Consider the following 13,505-nt stretch of genomic DNA (forward strand, 5'->3'; position numbering starts at 1 on the left):
GCTTTGTTTTATTGATAGTACTTGTCTTTCTCATGTCAAATGTCCACATTTGTTATTCTTCAAATATTATTTCTGTTACTGTACAGCCTTGATAACGACCTGGAAGGTCGAAACACGTGTCGGCTGTGTTTTATTGACAAAATATCTGCAACCAATATAAAGATTACATTTACTGTACTATAAAGACCGATGAGAAAGAATATTTATTTTAACTTGGACTACAACATTCAGGATTTGCGCATTGGATCTACCTTCAATCTTATAGTTCATGTGTCCTGGTACCTTCTAGGGGGCACTAGTGGAAGGTGGCTAACGCAGCAGATCCTATCTGCACCAATTACCTTACCATATAACCTTTGGTGGTATTAATAAGCGCACTGTCTACTTATGACCCCTAGATCTTTACACAGTTTTATAAATATCAATGGACCTGGATCCGTGGGAATAACTATACTGAACGGACACTGGAACAAAGTGAACTGGAATCCTGCAAGTGCTCAGAGAGGACGCAGTAACCATGTGTTTAAATGCTGGAGGCCTGCATGGAAAGTATGTGTTTAAAATGGTCCCAGTTAAATGTATGCGGATCTGTATTCCCGTAAGTTTGTAGGCATGCTTCAAAATGGTCCCAGCGGCAAGCAATGGCGTCATTCAGTGGTGGAGGTTCCACTGGCCCCAGGTTAATAAAGGGTTTTGAAGTATATGGTTGAACTGTCAACATTTCCACCGGCAGATTGACAGTCGCCTGCGGTTTATGTGTTGATATGTGTTGTATGTCTATAACTATGTGAGCCCCAAGTGTGTAGCAGTGGCATATCCCATTTGTTTTTGATCCTATGATTCTTAAGTAGCCTAAGTAATGTCATTCTGTAACAGGGGGAGGGGATTGTGTATGTTTTAGTAACATTTGTTTGTTATGGAAAAGGAGGAGTGTGGTGTGTGACCATCCCAAGTGTGTTGCCTCTTTAGGGTGAAGGTGTCCCTCCCCTGTGTATTGCCCTTTTGACATGGGCCATGACTGTGTCATGGCCAAGCTAATAAAAGAAGCCTCTGCAGATACGTGTACCAGAAAGGCTGCAGACTCCCAAAGAGGAATGACTGAGTCAGTCTCTCACTCATTATGCCTGCAGGCCCACAGCGTGTGCGCACAGGCCTGCAGGTCATGATGCCGTGGGACCTTTGTTTCAGTACGATGGCAGAGGTCTGCATGGTCAGGGGCATGGCTCTCCCTGCCCCCACTCCAGATGGTGCTGGTGTCCCATAGCACCATGGGGCCTGCTGAATGTCCATAGCAGGCCCCAACAACAGGCATTAAATAGATTAATATAATCATTAGCCTTTGTTCCACAGTCGATTTATTGCTAATTTAGATTTATATATTATAATTATTTTCAAGTATGATGATCTCTAAACATGACGTATGTTTGAAAGTTATACGCAACTCTTTGAAGTCCGCAACAGAAGACAGCCCCCACTATTGACGTTATATTTTTACCTCTAGATATCATTTCACATCCTCAGGATTAAAACTCGGTTCCCATCAATGATCATTCGAGAAGTCGCCTTGCGGGCCACTATGCTTCTTAATGAATTGTTTTGCAAGATGCTAACAATTATGTTATGCCATGCTACTGGGATTTATACCGTTACGTGGTCTCCAGCTGGATCTGAAAGTAGATTGCATTAAGCGGGAAGAGAGCAAAAAGGCCAGGCAAGGTAACATTGCTGATGTTCTGATGCGTACAGTTTGGAGTACACCACTGCAAAACATGCATTTTTGAAAAGAAAAAGCTCCTGCGAAAATATATTTCTCATAACAAACCGTAAGGCAGAACCCTTACAGGCAATCAACCTGTTTGGGGAGGAAGGTGGCTCCTATTTTTGAGGGGTGATGTGATGGGTGAATGGACTTCTTTTTTTATTGTGCTGAGGTTTTTGCACATGGAAGGGAATTTTTTCTGTTTTTACCTTCAGGTGGTTGCTGTGTGGTCCATTAATCTCTGGATGACAAACTGAGAAAGTCTTGATGGTAGATGATCTCTTTGAAAGGGATAGGACTGCTCAACACACAGCAGGTGGAAAGAACACCTGCCTTGGGACGCTTAGTCAGGGTTATTACCTGTCCGCGAGGCGCCCGAGGCACGATACTGACACAATGCCAGAAATAGGGCAAGAAGATTGCAATCACAAGGGATACTCTTCAGGTGGACTATTCTAATTCAGTAGTTGTGTTTAAGCAACGTACTAGTCCATTTCACTACCAGAAATCGTGATAATACTCCCATGAAAATATAATAGGGAGTAACAGTACTCAAGTGTCTTCCCTTCAATGCCATCTGAACAGCTCTGCTGGCACACTGAGACCAGAGACAACATATTATGCGCCACAAAGAGGAGGTCAGCAAATGTGTACCTGATCTGAAGTGGGACATAAAGATACAAAAATTACTTCTAACAATTTAAAGGAATTCCTCAATTCAAAGAACATGGTGTGCATCAAAAATATTTGTTTAAATGTACAAATCCGTTTTTACATGACAGACAAAAAATACTCCAATAGAGAATGTGAACTACATGTTTTCACTTCCTAAAATTCCCTTTTACTCCCAACTTCCTAAAGCAGTAAGTACATTATTCCAGACATAAATCTTATTTTAAGCATCAAGTCAGTATTTGGGAAGCACACTTCTATGGTAATGGAGCAGTTCTATCAACGGTGACAATTTAAGAAGAAAATACTAAAGTTGACATCCCTATATGAAAACGTGTTTAACACTATTCTCTTTCTGCCAGGTGGTGGGGAAGCCTGGTTCATAGTAGAAAATGGGAGGTCTTTTTCAAAGGGATGAAGAGTGAAAAAACATAATTATGGGGGCATTATGGTCGCAGCGCTGAACAAAACCTCCCATAAATTCATCAGTGATAGTTTCTAAAGCAACAATGCCTCGGGCACTGCCACTGGACATCAACCATTAATGTGCCGCCGACCTGCATTGCTTATGACACCACACGTACCAACACAAATGACATGCATGCACTCACAGTTCTTACACAAATAGATAACGAAAAATAGTGGTATCTTAATTCCCTAGGGCCACTTTTAATTAGATGCGAGGGCCAACATAAAGAAAATATATATGTGAGGTTCAACACCAGACGCCAACTGCTAACATTATTTGTCGAAGACACAGTTTTCCAGGTCACTCAGCACGAGAGACGTCATGGGCCCGGTGGTCGCCGAGTTGCGGTTGTTCTACGTAGTGATACAACTAAATATATGGATTAACTCCAACAAAAAGGACACTCGGTGTACCAACACAAAATAAATGATTACCGCCACCCGAAAGCTGTTCTCAAAAAGAAAAATCTTTGGGGAGACGAGGCTTACTAGCTGGGTCCTAAATACTGTAATCGGCCAATATACAAAGCAGGCAGTCTGCACTAATTCAGTTCATAAGTGGTATACATTGTCTGTGTCAAGGTTAACTGCGGGTTCTCCAATTTCCCTATCTATGTCTTCTTCTACATACTTTTCAACTGTGTAGTTCACCTTTGTTAACTGACGCAATTACAGTTAACTGGGTTATGCATGTGATAGCAATAACACTATAATAAAAATGCGTGGATGCATATTAAAGACTGCTTGAAAGCTATTATTCACTTATCTGATGCATCAATTTTCCTAATTGAAATAATTGAGCTACAAATTAGGACCCTTGTTGAAACTCAAATATTGAAGAGCAAAGTTGGGCTGCAATGGTATAAAACACATGCTTGGAAGACCTGGGTGGACACGGCAAATTGCTACTTCTTAGGCCTCATCAACAATCTGCTAAGCCTCGTGGCCATTAGCGGACATCTTGCAACATGGCCACCTAAGCCAGGTGTTCTCGTGTGAGGGTTTTATCCCATGAGTATTTTAACAGAGATCCCGTGCCATGCATAGTTTCCTGACTGCACAATTTGAATATTTTAAAGCTCTGCAGAATACCGCTAATGAGCAGCCGAAAGGCCTTATTTTTATGTGGCGGGTAGAGGAAGGCAAATAGTGCTACCACACAGTGGCAGAATGATGCAGAAAGGGAGTTGATAAGCCACATGGAGCAGAGAGAAGCTGCAGGTAACGTGGAGAAATAAGCAGTCAGAATCGGAGATTTCCCAAATATTTTGACATTTCTTGGCAAATATTTAGAGAAACGACAAATTAAGTCAAAAGTGTACATTCTGAGAAACTAATAAGGGATTCCAGCTGACTCTTGGCCTCATGTGCAGGATTTAGTTTGATCTTGCTCTATGCATGCTACCTCTGCCTTCTGCCATTTCCTTCCTAATGCTCCTGCCTTCAGGCCCACCCTCCTCATGTCCCTATTCTGCATCCACTCCTCCTGTACCTGAGATCTTCGCCCCCTCCTCGCATAGTCCTGAGTCTTCCACCCATACTAACTTCTGGCCTTCACAAATCATTGAACCAATACATTCTGGACAAGCCCCACCAGGATCTATGTGATAACTGCGACCATTTTACTGCAACCCCCTAAAATGCAGACTTTTTTTTATCTTGACCCACTTTATATATATGCAGAGGGACCCCCGTCCCCCCACCCCTCCTGCAGGCTCCCCTGCATCTGGTTTATACTAAACCCATCCCCCCAAATATACGGGGTGTACAGGGCATCAAAATAAAAAAGTCTGTATTTCAGGTGGTCGCAGTAAAATGGTTGCAGTAATGGAGTGATGCTCCCCAATCATACTGGCAATGTCTTCTGAGGCTCTCACACACTTTAATCATCTTCTAATCCATCACCTCACACTCTTGATGGCTTCTTCCAGCCATCCACTCCTAATGTCATGAAGCCCACTCTTTGTATGCTCCAGATTGGGTCTTCCAATCAACATCTTGGTGCAGCACAGACGATGTCTAACCATCTCTTTTGGTCCCATGTGTCTTTCAGCCATTAACTCTTGTTTGCATTGACTCGCCACAATTTCTGGAGGTGTACTAGCCTTCCCCTTGCACTCCCCAAAATGCCCTTACACTTGCACTCCAGATGTTTTCTGGCTTTACTCTTCAGGGGATTTCTCTCCCAACACCCTCTGGTCCCCCTCTTTTCAGTGTTTGAATTGATTGTACAATGTATAATGTTGTATTTGACCTTCATATGAGAGTATGTCTCCCTTCTGTATTTCCTTGTGCTATCTTCGGAATTTGTGATGTGCATTTACACAGCGAGACATGAGCACTGCTGTTACTGTGATCAAGATCTCCAGCCATTTGTTGTTTTCTTTCTCAGAATGCACTTTAAAGAACGTATTCCCCCTCCCCCTTTCACGGTTGTATAAAAACAAAGAATAGAGTTCTAAAATTAAAATACAGAAAAGGGAAGCAAACATCTGCAGAATGCAGAAACCACACTGAGTGATGGCTGGTGGCCATTGGGAAAAATGTCAATAGTGGGAAGAAACTACACCAGCAGACCAAATGCCTACATGCAGCCGCACTATAGGATAAGCCCACCTTCACTCATGCAGGCGCATAAGCAACATTAGCAGACCACATGCCTACATGCAGCCGCACTATAGGATAAGAACGCCTTCACTCATGCATGCACATCAGCAACATTAGCAGACCACATGCCTACATGCAGCCGCACTATAGGATAAGACCGCCTTCACTCATGCATGCACATCAGCAACATTAGCAGACCACATGCCTACATGCGGCCGCACTATAGGATAAGAGCACCTTCACTCATGGAAGCACATCAGCAACATTAGCAGATCACATGCCTACATGCAGCACACTATAGGATAAGACCACCTTCACTCATGTAAGCACAGCAACAACATTAGCAGACGACATGCCTACATGCAGCCGCACTATAGGATAAGGCCACCTTCACTCATGCAAGAACCTCAGCAACATTAGCAGACCACATGCCTACATGCAGCCGCACTATAGGATAAGACCACATTCACTCATGCAAGCACATCAGTAACATTAGCAGACCACATGCCTACATGCAGCTGCACTATAGGATAAGACCACCTTTACTCATGCAAGCACATCAGTAACATTAGCAGACCACATGCCTACATGCAGCCGCACCATAGGATAAGACTACCTTTACTCATGCAAGCACAGCAGCAACATTATCAGACCACTTGCCTACATGCAGCCGCACTATAGGATAAGACCTCCTTCACTCATAGCACATCAGTAACATTAGCAGACCACATGCCTACATGCAGCTGCACTATAGGATAAGACCACCTTCACTCATGCAAGCACATCAGCAACATTAGCAGACCACATGCCTACATGCAGCCGCACTCTAGGATAAGACCACCTTCACTCATGGAAGCACATCAGCAACATTAGCAGACCACATGCCTACATGCAGCACACTATAGGATAAGACCACCGTCACTCATGCAAGAACCTCAGCAACATTAGCAGACCACATGCCTACATGCAGCCGCACTATAGGATAAGACCACCTTTACTCATGCAAGCACAGCAGCAACATTAGCAGACCACATGCCTACATGCAGTCACACTATAGGATAAGGCCTCCTTCACTCATAGAAGCACATCAGTAACAGACCACATGCCTACATGCAGCTGCACTATAGGATAAAACCACCTTCACACATGCAAGAACCTCAGCAACATTAGCAGACCACATGCCTACATGCAGCCGCACTATAGGATAAGACCACATTCACTCATGCAAGCACATCAGTAACATTAGCAGGCCACATGCCTACATGCAGCCGCACTCTAGGATAATACCACCTTCACTGATGGAAGCACATCAGTAACATTAGCAGACCACATGCCTACATGCAGCCGCACTATAGGATAAGACCACCTTTACTCATGCAAGCACAGAAGCAACATTAGCAGACCACATGCCTACATGCAGCCACACTATAGGATAAGACCTCCTTCACTCATAGAAGCACATCAGTAACATTAGCAGACCACATGCCTACATGCAGCCGCACTCTAGGATAAGACCACCTTCACTGATGGAAGCACATCAGTAACATTAGCAGACCACATGCCTACATGCAGCCGCAATATAGGATAAGATCACCTCCTTCACTCATGGACGCACCTCAGCAACATTTGGTTTCTTAACAGTGACCAAAGTAATCCTTCTCACATTCTTGCCAGCTTGACAATCACCGGACGAGCAGGAACTGTTCATGCTTCCATGTAGGCCAGTGTGCCTCTGTGGCCTGCTAATCTTTAACCTTCGTTTTCTGTGCTGGTCGTCCCATGATGGGGTCAGACAATAAATGGCGCATACTAAATTAAATGACAGACTGTGGTGGCAACAACCTGTCCAAGTGGTTATCTTCACCCTATTGCTTGTTGTGGTGCCAGATTACTAAGCCCATAAGTGTAAAAAAAAATAAACTATACTTTAAGGGGGTTGGTGACGGGGCAGGTTGAGGTATGGCAAAGTTTGTAAAGCTCACTTGCGGATATGCGGGTGACGGGGCAGGTTGAGGTATGGCAAAGTTTGTAAAGCTCACTTGCGGATATGCGGAATTTCAGGACTTTGGCTCTGGCCAATTTTGGAGTGCTATATGTAGTGCCGAATCTCTAGTTATTCCGGCTGCCACATTCCACATATGGAAGCTGATTCAGGATAGACTGAATGGTTGATTAGACTGCTCTTTTCTTAAACATTTTAAGCTGTTGGATATTTACCTCTTGGAGATTTTATATAAATAGTGAATTTTAACAATTGGATTTTTAAACTGATGTTTCAGTTTTGGATAATTCTTTTTTATTAATAGGTATGTTAATGTTTTATAAGGATGTTTAACTCATATTGAAACAAATTGAGCTACAGTTCTTAATGAAATGTGTTTGTACCAATTGTGATGAAATATGTTTGGGTTTTATTTTCTATGTGTAAAGTTTGTTTAAACTAAGTGCACAAATAAATACACACAAAAAAGCTCACTTGTGCCAATAGTGTTGGCCTTGCTGCACACGGCTCTGTAAATAATGGGAGAGGGGCAAATGCAGAAACCCGTTGTTTTCATGAGGGCAAGTGGGAAGTATCCATTCTCTGCGTTCATGGGGCGAAAGGACGCTGGATAGATTATCCATTGGGGAGGCCTCACAGTTGACAGAGCTGAATTGGATGCAGTGTGAGTGTTGATAGCAGCAGGGGAGGGTGCAAGGCTGATTTGTGCGCTAGGCCTGGGCGGCCATCTGATAGGGAATGAGTGTGGTGTAAAGCATGCAAGATTGTAGCAGGGAGGATGTTAGGGAGGCAGGAAAAAGGGAAAAGGATGAAAGGTAGGGAAAGCGCAAGAAACACTTCCTCTGATGCAAGGTTGGGCCCTACATTGGTTGCAATAATTGCCGTCTAGTTTGAAGACTGTGGATAGGGGAAAGGCTTTCAGACAAAGGTATGAAAGTTGTCCTCTGCCGATGAGATGCATAGTAGACTAACTCCTTGCTCAGCTTTGGACAGGTGGTCACAGCAATTAGGGGAAAAGCCACATCTTGAGCTGTTTACTGGAGGTTTGGTGATCCTCTTCAATGTGAAGTTGCTTGTGAAGTGAGTTCCAGAGTTTGGTGGCCAGTAGCGAGAAAAAGAATCTTCCATGCCTTTTATTGCTGAATCTAGGACCTATTCCCAAAGTGCCCTTACTAGAGCTTAGAGCCCTTAATGTAAGTTAAAGTGGGCACTTCCTTATGAAGGAAACTGGGCTACTGCATTTTGGACACTGACGTTGGTCCATGAGGTATTGTGGGAAGTCAGGAGAGGGGTTGTTTGCATAGTACAGTCTTGAAAGAACTAGTGATATTAGGGCCTAGGACCGTTGGGTAAAGGACTGATAAGGCATGAGGGCTTAATGGCTCTCCATCTATGTTGCAAGAGTGAGTGTGCTGTCCATTGTGGTTCTGAGGATTTTTGCAGAGGTGATGGCACTTGCATAGGCCTATGCAGTTGGGCTATGGCTCGTTGGGCTAAGGTAATGAGATGATGTTTGATGTAGCCACACCACACATAATGAGTTCTGCTTTGGTGGGGTTAAGCGTTAGTCAGTTTACTGTCATGCAAGCGTCCGTTTGTGTGAGGCATGTTTTTAGGTCTGGTGGCTGTTGAGAGGCTGTTGAAGATTATCAGCGCGTCATCTGCGTAATTGTAGAAGGTGAGAACAGCCAGGCAGATGAGGTTCAGTATGGGAGTCATGTATATGTTGAACAGGAGAGGTAAAAGAGTGGTTCCTTGGGGTACTTCATAGATTAGTACTCATGACTGGGATATTTAGGGAGCCACGTTCGTGGTTTTGATCCTCCCTGTGAGAAAGGAGGTTATCTAGGGTAGTATAGCTCCTTTTACTCCAATGGCTTCTATTCCACTTAGAAACATTTTGTGGCTGACAATGTCAAATGCTGCAGAGATGTCCAGTAGGATGGGAGCATTCTCCGATTTGTCATCCCCTTTGTTCTTTAGCGTGTCACCGATTAGGCAGAGAGCCAACTCTCTACCATTCACAGCCTCGAACCATCCAGAGCTTTGTGAAATAGGTTGTTTGTTTCTCTGTAGTCCAGGAACTGAAGGTATATGAATTTTTCCAGAACGTTTTCCAATGAAAGAAGGGTTTGGGATGGGTCTGTAGCTTTCCAGGTCGTTTGGGTAAACTGTAGTTTTTTGAGAAGTGTTCTGATAAAACCTTGAGGATGGATAAGAAGCCAGGCGTCAGATAATGTTGTTTCATGATTATTTTTTATAAGCTGGGGGCACGGGTCTTCTGGGGATCCGACTGGGTTGCATGAGTCAATAGTAGACAGTATGCCTTGTATGGTTGTATGGAGAAGACGTGGAACAATGTCCGAGGAGGGACAGAGAGTAGTGATTCCTTGGTCGGATCGAGTAGCTGTGTTCCTTTACTGTCCAGATGCTCATAAATATGTATGTTGTTTTTCTGAATTGCACAGCAATTTGTTCACCGAGTTCTTGAGTTAGTGCTGTGGTTGTGCTACTGACTGCTGGATCACTGAATTCTTGAATGATCCTAAACATGTTCTTTTGGCTGTGCTGTGCCTCTTCTTTACATACAGATGAGTGTGCTTTCTTGTCTTTGATGCTTTCGGCCCTATAGAAATATACCTGCTGGTGGTAGGCAAGACAGTTTGCTCACAGGTTACATTTCCTCCAGACCTTTCCACTTTTTTGATTTTCTTTTTTTCATGTGGTTTAATTTTGGAGTGATTCATTTAGCAGGTTTCTTCTTCTGTGAGCTTTTAAATGACTTTTATGGTAGTATTCTGTCCAAGGCAGTGTTTATCCATTTATGAAGGTTGTGAAACTGCACTTCTGGTTTTGTAATTTGTGGAGCCACAGTAATTTTGTGTTTGCTGAATTGTGCTCCATTATGGTATTTGGTTGTATGTTTTTCCTGGGTCTCATTAGGGTGGTGGGCAGTGGGAGACGTGGACCAACAAAAGTAGTGAAACTGTGACCCCAGCAGGGGACAAGGCAGGCAGGAGCATGTTACAACACATGTGTCAAAGGGCTTTGACAAGGGTACGGGTTGATATCCAAGTGAGCGGAACAGGCAAAAGAAGGAGGTCTCCCTCTTTTGTTTTTCATTTTTTTCTCTCAGTCCATCCATCAGTTCAAGCAGTTCTATAATGCCTCGGTGAAATCAGTCACCAATAGACAACACCTACCTGAACAAACGCTACTTAAACAGGGGTGTGAAATTCGAAGAACTTGCGCTGTCATGAATAGACTTTGATCATTTATTCCAAAGCCTCGGTCCCAAGACCCAAAGTCTTATATCTGCTCTAGACTGACAGAGTCCCAGGGATGAGTAGTCTGTCATCCTCAATAGACCAAAGGTTCCATCTTGGCATGTACCATGTGAACCTATCCTGAAGGAAGGTACAAGAAGCCCCATGGACGCATTTGAAGATAATGCAGAGAAGAACAAGTTACTTTCTTACCTGGTAATGTTCTTTCGATGGGATGTTCCTCCGATGTATTCCTTATCTTTGATGTGCACCATTCCAGCTTGCTGGCCTCGGAAATCTTTTCAGAAGCGGGTGCTGCGTGTCGACCTCTCTCGAGTCGGTGTCCCTCGACAGCCTCCGTATCGGCTCCGACGTCATCGTGCGTATAAATAGACTTGTGCAGCGTCCGTTGCTCAGTTCCATTTTGAAGCTTAAATTTGCTTTGCATGAATTGGTTATTAACCTTGAAGGAGCGTAAGCTGCAACTACAAGGGACGTTTTACTGCGGGGATGGATGGGAGGGGCAATAAGGAATACGTCGGAGGAACATCCCATCAAAAGAACGTTACCAGGTAAGAAAGTAACTTGTTCTTCGAAGTGATTTTGTCCTCCAACGTATTCCTTATCTTTGATCGACTCCCATAGCAGTAGTGTAAAGAGGAGGAGGGAATAAAAATGGAAATATTTCCCTTTAAGAATGTACAGAATGCAACACAGCTTTCCCAAATCTTGTCTCCTGGCTAGAGGAGGAATCCAGTCTGTAAAATTTGGTAAAGGTATGTGCAGACGACCATGTGGCAGCCGCACATATGTCTCTAATTGGAACCCCTCTTTGGAAGAAGCTGCGATACCCCTGGTTGAATGAGCCCTAAGATGTTGAGGGGGTTCTTTTCCTGCCAATTTGTAGCATTCTAGAATGGTTGAAATGATCCACCTTGAAATGGTCTGGTTCGTGATTGGCAATCCTAATTTGTGCCCTGCATATCCTACAAACAATTGGTCTGCTTGCCTTATAGACTGCTAATATAAAAACTCAAGGCACGTCTTGGATACAGCCTGTGTGATCTTTCTTCCTCTTTCCCTGCATGGGGAGGAGGATAGAACGAAGGTAAAGTTATTTTCTGAGTAATGTGGAATTCAGAGACCACCTTTGGGAGAAAACTAGGCTTCACTTGTAAAACAACCTTGCCTTCATGAAAGATTGTATGAGGAGGTTTGCAAGATAGAGCTTGTAATTCGCTCACTCTTCTGGCAGATGTTAGAGCCACTAGAAAGACTGTTTTAAGAGTGAGAAATCTTAAAGAACAGGAATGGAGTGGTTCAAAAGGAGTACCCATCAGGAATTTTAAGACTAGATTTAGGTCCCACAATGGAACTTGAAAAGGCTTTTGGGGGATAAACATTAGTTAACCCTTTCAGAAATTGGATTACCAAGGGTAATTTGAAATATGAAGGCTCATCAGCAGTACCCTTAAAGATTGACAGCGCTGCGAGACAGCCCTTCATCGACCAATTTGAAGACCTGAATTTGCTAAGTAAAGCAAGAACGATAACACCATTGGTGTATTGCATGAAAAGGGTTCAATATTCTTTTCTCTACACTAGCTGCAAAATGTGTTCCAACGGCAGGGGTATAAAGCTTTTGTTGCTGGCCTTCTGGATGAAAGCAACACCTCCATGACGTCATCAGGGAGATCCCAATCCTTGTATCTCAACCTTTCAGAAACCAAGCGTGAAGGTTGAGGGTTCTGATGTCTGGATGGAGAACCTGACCTCCCTTCTGCGAGAGAAGATCCTCTCTTTGAGGAAGATGAATTGGAGGGCAGATGGACATGTCCAGAAGGTCTGGGTACCACGTTCTCCTGACCCAATCCGGGGCAATTAGGATCATGGTTTTCCGGAATCTTCTCAACCTCCTGATCATTTGAGGAATGACAGGGACTGGAGGAAACTCATACAGGAGTGGAAACTCCCAGTCCACTACGAACGCGTCTCCTAGAGCTTCTCTCGGGGGAAATTCCCTTTAACAAAACTGATCACACTTCCTGTTGATGCTGGTGGCGAACAGATCCACTTGAGGGGTTCCCCAAAGGGTGAAGATCTCTTGAAGGACTTCCTGAGCTAGCTCCCACTCGTGGGAAACTGTACTCTGCCTGCTCAGAGAGTCTGCCGTCAAGTTCTTCTCTCCGGCTAGGTGAACTGCCGATAGAGAGATTCCTTCTTGAATGCCCAAAACCAGAGCTGCATTGCCTCTTTGCACAGTGGCAGTGACCCTACGCCTCCTCTTTTGTTGAGGTAGTGCATGGCCACTGTGTTGTCCGTCATTATCAGGACATTCTTTCCCTGTACTGATGGCAGAAAAGCTTTCAGCGCTAGTCTGATTGCTCTCAGCTCCAACAGGTTGATATGTAGTCTGGACTCCAATGGAGACCTACGAATGCTGATGATCAAGTCATTGGCATGGGCTCCCCACCCCGTGAGTGAGGCATCCGTGACTACTGTTATCTCCGGCCATGGTTGCCAAAACTGTTCTCCTTTCAAGATGTTCTCCCAACAGGCCCACCACTGAAGGTCTCGAGATACTCTGTCTGGGACTTGAAGGAGATCTGACATTCTTCCTGAGAATTGCGACCATTGGGTTCTTAGTGCCCACTGGAGGCATCTCATTCTCAGGCGAGCCTCTGGCACTAGGAAGATGCAGGATGCCATGAGGGCTAGCAACCTCAAAAAG

At 44.1% G+C, this 13,505-nt stretch overlaps 1 protein-coding gene across 3 annotated transcripts in view; it reads right to left on the bottom strand.

The window, feature by feature from the left end:
• LDLRAD3 (low density lipoprotein receptor class A domain containing 3) overlaps positions 1–13,505 on the bottom strand; it is a 942,778-nt gene that overhangs the window by 123,389 nt on the left and 805,884 nt on the right. The window lies entirely within an intron of this gene.

Source organism: Ambystoma mexicanum, chromosome 11 (assembly GCF_040938575.1).
Source record: "Ambystoma mexicanum isolate Mex_15411 chromosome 11, UKY_AmexF1_1, whole genome shotgun sequence".
Lineage (NCBI taxonomy): Eukaryota > Metazoa > Chordata > Amphibia > Caudata > Ambystomatidae > Ambystoma > Ambystoma mexicanum.